The sequence below is a fragment of the Lygodium microphyllum genome, chromosome 12 (assembly GCF_053477565.2).
Source record: "Lygodium microphyllum isolate KBCC chromosome 12, Lygodium_microphyllum_v1.1.10, whole genome shotgun sequence".
Taxonomy (NCBI): Eukaryota; Viridiplantae; Streptophyta; class Polypodiopsida; order Schizaeales; family Lygodiaceae; genus Lygodium; species Lygodium microphyllum.
The window spans coordinates 119812267-119819915 of record NC_141146.1 but is presented as its reverse complement, the minus strand read 5'-3'; the positions used below and the strand labels follow the sequence as shown (position 1 = coordinate 119819915).

Genomic DNA, 7649 nt, shown 5'->3' with positions numbered 1-7649 from the left:
ATCTTGTTCTTTGTGATGGATGCCCAAGAGCATATCACATAGAATGTGCTGGTCTATCCTGCATACCGGAGGGAGATTGGTTCTGTTCTCTTTGTCAAAACAATCTTGGGGGAGATAAGAGACAAGTGTCTAGAACAAGTGTAAGAGGTGGGTTAGGCTTCCTGTTTCGAAAGTTGGAGGGAAAGATAAAAAGCTTTGCATTCTCAAAATAGCCTTACCGATGCTATGTTGAGATTGGGGGGGGGGGGGGGTTTGCCCGTCTGACATGGAAAATTTTGAAAATTTACTGATGCGCAGAGTGGACAGTCTCTGTTCTCTGATACGCCCTATTTCCCCAGATAACCATAGCCTATCTTTGGCTCTTGCAATTTTTCGTACCACATGCAGTTGCAACGCCTGTCTCTTGATCTGAGGAGGCGTCGGATGATTCTGTCAGCTTCTCTTTTCCAATGTTCAATGGTCTGATTGATCAAACTAAATATCAATGTCTTCATACATTTCTCCTTCTTCCTGCATCGTCAACCGGCAAAAATGTCCTCGTCCTCCCTATGCATACACGAGATTTGTTGAGATTTCAACAACAGGTAGGACAATACAGCTATCAGCCCTTGACTGGACCTCTCGATCATGAATCATGGTGAAATCTGGCATCTCTTTCTCGTCTACAACATCGACTCAGGCAATAGAGATGGTGCACTTGTTCATAATGACACGCTATGCCACAACACTTATGAGTGGATTGTTGATGTCGACGAACTGAATGGGGAGGTCTCTCTGTCAGTGTCAATTTCTTTGCTACCATTGCACCTCGTCTTTGCTGCCATTGCACCTCGTCTCCAACGTCGCTATTTCTCAATTTCTTCATCTCCAAATTCCTCTCCTAAGCGGATACATGTTACCTGTGCACTGGTTTATGGTAGGAGTCCCACTGGTCGATTGCATAAAGGTGTATGCTCCACATGGATGAAGAATGCTATTCCAGCCACATGTGAAACAGATGATAAATGTAGCTGATCACCGATATTTGTAAGACAGTCAAATTTTAGGCTACTAGAGGATCCATTAGCACCCATAATAATGGTTGGTCCAGGGATTGGTTTGGCACCTTTCATGGGCTTTCTACAGGAAAGAGCTGCACTTCAAGCATTTGGAAAAGAGCTCAGACCTGCACTTCTGTTTTTTTTTGTTGCCGTTCAAGGAAACAGGATTGCATTTATGAGGAAGAGATTCTTGCACATGCTAAAAGGGGCATTTTAACAGAACTCTCTGTAGCCTTTTCAAGGGATGGACCGAGCAAAGACTACGTGCAACATAAAATGAATGAAAAAGCTGTACAAAGAACAGAGACGTAAAAGCTCTATTTCACATGATAAGCTTCTATTAGGGGCTATGAAGCAAGCTCTAAGGAGTGCATGCCATGGTCTACAAGACAGGAATGATGCAGTTGATAATGTGTGGCAAGAGCTCCTTGCTCAGTATGGGATTGTGTTGAAAGTCTTAAAGAATCGAGTGGATTTGGAACGTGTTAGACGTTTCAGGATAGCGAATACCATACAAACAAGAAATATGGATAGAAGTTTTGATGCAGTGGATGCAAGAGTGTGCCCTATATGCCATTATGGACTGCATCTCTCTGCAATAGGTTTCCGTTGTTGCTGACCTGAGCAGCATACATGTCTGGAGCCTATGCATGCACTTATCAGATGCTTTATCTGTTGGACCTGGAGTTTGAACAAGTTGTTTATGACTAAGTCCTGAATCTGGTTGAATTATTTGGTGCCCTGAAAACCAAGCTCATACACTTATTGTAAAGCAGTGGATAGATTGTCATGCTTTGTCATTTATTTTGACTCTTCTTTTGTAATGTACTTGACAAGCAATATAGTGATCTTTGGCATCAAATATTGAGTTATTGAGATCTTCTTGTTAACCTCATTCTTTGCTGTACCTTAAACCCCGTGTTCTGCAGCTCTTGCATGAACTTTACGACATCGTGAGTTGAGTGCAATATCCCTCATCATCGATGAATTTTCTACGATTCCTTCAACTAGCTACCTCCCTGGGTGCTACCACGTGGTCCCTGCCATGAAGAACATGTGCTGTGAAGATACCTTGTTACCTCCTGCAGCCGACAATGACACAAGACGCAACCTAGATAGTTGACATTCCTCCTCGGCAATATGGGCCAACTTTTTCTAACCCTACACCTTCTGCTTCTCAGTGATGGTTATGTCTTAAGTGTGGGGATGTCGTGGTTAATCTGATGTGAGATACCAGGTACTTATTGTTTGGTTTACCCTTCCTGCTATGGTTCTAAGTGTGGGGACGCTTCCCTATGCGTCCATGTTGTATACCCCCAAGCATATACCCTGTTCTAATTATGCATCTATGCCATGACTTCATTTTATCTTGATGGGGTTCCTTCCCCCCTCTTCCATGCTATTTCACCCTGTCCCCGGGGTTGTTTCTTGACCGTTTTTCTTTATCTTTTGTTTTGTACTTTTTCCATACGAACGCACGCTACGTTCACTGAAACTCACATCCCACCTTATAGCTATGTTCTCCCTTTGCATTGCCTATTTTTCCTTTTTACCAACCCCTGTTCTGACAGACAATTCTCAAGTTATTAATTTTTTAAGCAAATTTTGCAACTTGGATGGTTTTTCATGTGAACGCGTCTTGATTTCTTTGGAACTCTGATCTGATGCACTAGCCCTATCCTACCCATTTTCCCTGACATTTTTTCTATTTACTTTGTGTCATTCCGATGTACGGTTCATTCGTTATTAATTTTTACGGGTTTTCGGGACCTTTTCGTGCTTATTTTTTACACTTTTCCATGTGAACCTGCCCTCTTTTCACCGGAATTCCAGTTTAATTTAATAGCCATGTCCTACCAACCTTTCCCCTACTTTTTCCTTTTTTCTCCCCCCTCTTTCAACTATCGGATTTTTAGTTATTAAATTTTTCGACTGTTTTCAGATGTATTTTTTGTGTTTTTTTCCACGTAAACCCCTCCTAATTCCTTTCAACTAAGTTTTGATGCATCAGTCTTGTGAATCCCTTTCTTTCGGACATTTTTCCTTTTTATTGTCCTCTATTTCAACACACGATTTTTCTCGTATTAATTTGCAAGTCCATTTTTAGGCCCATTTTTGGGGGTTTCCCCACGTGAATGCATCTTATCTCAATCGAAACTATGTTTTGTTGTGACAGGGTTGCTGGACACCTTATTTTGCACATTTTTCCTTCTTTTTGCACTTCGTTCTGATGTGCAAATTTTCCGATATTAATACATGTATGTGTTTTTGGGCTTGTTTTTTGCATTTTCCACATGTGAACACCCTGATTTTGCCCCGGAACCCGTGTTGCATGTTTCCATCATTTTTCCTCGTCTCCCGTCACATTTTTTCTTTTTACAGATTTTTTATTCAACGTAGAGTTTGGATTCTATCAATTTTTATTCATTTTTTCCGTATGACCGCGTTTCTCGTATCGCGTGTGAACGCGCCTATTTCTGGTTTTACGCGCCTCGGGATGCCCCCGTGGCGTCTATGGTTCGACATCGCCGTCTTGCCCCATTTGACCCCATCATTGCATTTTTTTTTTACCCCTGCCCGTGCATGTGCACGAAATGGGGGTGTGTTTTTTGCCCATTCATTTTTCATTTTTTAATTTTATTTTTCTTTTTTCATTAAAAAACAAACACAGAAAAAAACAAATTGAAAAAGAAAAAAAAAACAACAAGGACCCACAAAAAAGAAAGAAAAAAAACAAAAAACACAAATAATCCTAATAGTAATTAATCAAAACAGAAAAAAAAGGGAGAAAAAAAAAGCAAAACACAAAAGAAAAAAAAGAAAAGACAAACAAAGAGAAAACAGAAAAAAGAAAAAAAAACCACACATAGAACAACAGTTTAATTATTAAAAACGACATATATCATAATTTATTTATTTATTTTAAAAACAAACCTACCTCCTTACCTGTTGCGCTCCTTCCTGGCCTTCTTCTTCCTTCCCCTTCTTCTCCTCTCCTTCCTCTTCTTGCTTCCCTTCTTCTTCCACCCGCCTTCTTCTTCCTCTTCCTCCTTTTCCTTCTCCCCTTTCTCTTCTTTCTTCTTCTTCTTCTTCTCCTTCCTCTTCTTTCTCCCTCCTTCCTCTTCTTCCTCCTCTCCCTCCTTCTCTTCTTCCTCCTCCTCCTTCTTCTCTCCCCCCTTGTCTTCCCACTTGACGTTGCCATGTGCACCACCTCCCTCGCTGACGCCGCCACCTTCAGCCTCCTATAGCCGCCCAGCGTCGTCGCCCTTCCGCTCGCGGCCTGCCGTCGTCGCCCTTCCGCTCGAGGCTTCCCCCCTGCAGCTGCCACGTCGCCGTCCACCTCCAACCTCCACCACCACTACTGCCACCTGCCCGCTCCTCCTCCTCCTCCTCCTCCTCCTCCTCCTCCTCCTCCACCTTTCTGGTTAGTCATTAATCTAACCTTAGTTCTTAATTAATATGACCTTAGTTACTAACTAACCCTAGTTAGTTAACCCCCCCAACTAACCCTAGTTAGTTAACCCCCCTAACTAACCTTAGTTAGTTAACCCCCCCACTAACTTTAGTTAGTTAACCCCCCCAACTAACCCTGGTTAGTTTAAACCCCTAACCTAGTTGACCTAACTAGACTAGACTAACCATACCTGACTAAACTAACCAAACCAGACTTCCCTAACTTACCCAGACTTAACTGACCTACCTCGACTGACCAGACCTAATTGACCTGACTTGACCTAACTTACCGAGAACTAACCTAATCTCACTAACTTCATTGATTTACTCAACTAAATTAACTTAATCCACTTTATCAGACTAAGCTAACCTATTTCATCTAATCTACTCAGTTAGCCCCAGGTTCCTGCCCTTTCTCTTCCATTCTTTTTCCGCTGAGTGCGGATGTGCTCGCGGGCGTTCACGCTGCGCTTTCGACTTATCCATGCGATGGAGTATTACAGACCCTCCATTCACACGCAATCATCCTTCGCTATTCACACGCAGCCCGGGTATCGCCTTGTATTTTTCAAACTACAAAATATGTAAAAATACATTTAAAAATACATGAAAATAAACAGAAAGCACATGAAAATTCTAAAAAGTCATTTAAAAATCAGAAAGAATTACAAAAAAATTAAAAAATTTATCAATATTGATGAAATTATTTGGAATATTTTTTAAGTGAAAATTCAAATAAATAAATTGCAAAAAAAAACTGAAAAATACTTCAAATTTACATTAAAAATGAGTAAAATTAATTTAAAATTAGTAAAAATACAGAAATAAATCCAAAAAAATTTGCAAAAAATTCCACAAACCCCTTGCCTCTTTTTTCACTAAATTCTCAATTTAATAAAATTCATAAAAAGAAAAAATATTCTTTGAAGCCAAAAAATCCTAATTTTAATACTATACTCAATAAAAATTGATTTTAAATCCTAAAAATCAGCTGAAAATCAGGGATGAATTAACATACATTATGGACACTTGCAAGATGGCTGAAAATTCATTTTTACACTTCATAACATATTTATGTGTTATATATCTTGATTTAATTATTTTAAAAAAAAACACAACATAAAAAAATAACAAAATAAATTAGCTAAACCAAACAATATACACAATACAAACATACCTAAAATACAAAACAAAAAAAAATACAAAATGAAAATAAAAATGAGATAAAAATCGAACAAAAACACTAAGGTACTTTTTTTTTTTTGAGTCAGTGGTCTTTGTTTTTGTTTGACTGGATTCATTGCTTTTGGGGGACTACTCCGTGTGCCTTCAGTCCATTGCATACACACTCCTACTAGGTATTTATTTTGTGAGCTTTATTCATTTTCATTATCCCTTAACCACAATTAATTGCTAAAATAAACTATATTCACCTACATTTTTCACGTGCATTTGCGCTAAACACACAATTTAATACTTTAAAAATCAACCAGCCGTTCACTTTGCATGCACTACATGAGCTTAAGAGGTACCTTAATTTTTAATAAAAATGAACCAGCCGTCACAAAAAAGCACGTGTTGGCAAAAAAAAAGCGCTCCACATCACTAATAATTTTTAATTGATGAATTTGCATTTAGAGACCAAGTCTGGGAATCGTAGTCCGGGTTTCGATAAAGCACCGTTTCACCCTAATAATTTGTACTTCAAATTTTAAGAAGGAACCGTCGTTTTCTTATTAAGGTTTATAACCTAATAAAATGTTACCCATTGTTAATAATTTCTTAAAATGAACCCTTCATTAAAATAATTTCACTCTCACTGCACTTTTTTTTTCCTTTTTAATAAACACACTTCGTGGGATGGGCACCTAAAGTCCTCTTAGTTGAAATTGTTGGTCAAGGTTATGGTCCGGTCTTGATGTACATCTTTATGGTATTATGGTTTGTCTATGTGTTACGATTACGAGTACCGTTTGTAGTTTTTTCTTTCTTTCTTGCCTAATACGGGGATTTGGATGCCTGTTTGTTGCATCACATGAAGTTTTTTGTCGCATATGTGTAAAGGTCATGCCGAATTTTTTCCCTGGATGTGTATATGTTTGGGGTGGTATAAATGGGTTAGTTATGTCTATGTATGTGTGTCCTTCTGTTGATTGATTTCTTGTTGATAGCCCTTTGGTTGTTTTGCAGGCACTGGTTAGCATGGATTATTCTTCCCTACTGGCTTTTGAGCCTATAGCGAAAGCAAGACTTACAACTTTCATGGCTGCTTCATTTCCACTGATTCCAGATGATCCATCCTTGTGTGATGAGTTCCTTGCATCATACAACAAGAAGTCGGTACTGGTTCATGGTGCTTCCATGATATTGACACCCCGAGGGTTAGGAAAGGCTTTGTCTCTTCCCTACAAAGGAGAGCTCTTTGTTATAGCTAGACAATTATTTTCCAACGATGAGATTTACAAGTTGCTACAGAAGCAAACCAAGGAAATTCTGGATGTCAAGAAAGTGATAAACACTTCAGGAGTCTCTTTTTCCATGATCACTGATCCTTTTGGAAGTTAGTCTACCACTTTCTCCAAGACAGGTTTATGTCCGCCAAAACACCATCCCATTACTTGTCCAAAGAGCTCTTTACAGCTTCTAGGATGGTGTTAAAAGGAGTGGCTATTGATTGGAGCACTTACCTGCTTACAAAGATGGATCAACATTTCGTCAAAGTAACCAGGGGAAATGTCATAAATGTCACCTATGGTTCCTACCTATATGCTTTCTTGACATACTTAGGCCTAAGGAAGGGTGTGCCACCACCTCCTCCATCTGATCCAGTACCTTCCCCTCCACCTTCAAAAGAGTCATAACCTATTGATATAGAGGATCTTGACTCTCCTCCTCCACTGGTCATTCAGCGAAAACGCTTGAAGCGTGTGTGGCAGATTAAACTCCTTCAGTTCTTCCTTCAGTCACAATTCCTACAACATCTGGTAGTGATCTCCCTGCTTACCTCACATGTAACAAATTATTCAGAGCACATAGAGAGGGTTCCTTGGACATATCAGTCCCTTCACTGAACAGTCTAGTGTCGGGAGATGCCATTCCATTCCTCTGTAAAGACATCCAGAGTTTGATTGAACTTTCAGTGATAGCTTGTGCTCA

General features: G+C 39.5%; 1 pseudogene; it reads left to right on the top strand.

The window, feature by feature from the left end:
* The first annotated feature begins 627 nt into the window (after nt 1–627).
* On the top strand, nt 628–1352 carry LOC148028199 (NADPH--cytochrome P450 reductase 3 pseudogene; annotated as a pseudogene).
* Nucleotides 1353–7649: the final 6297 nt, after the last annotated feature.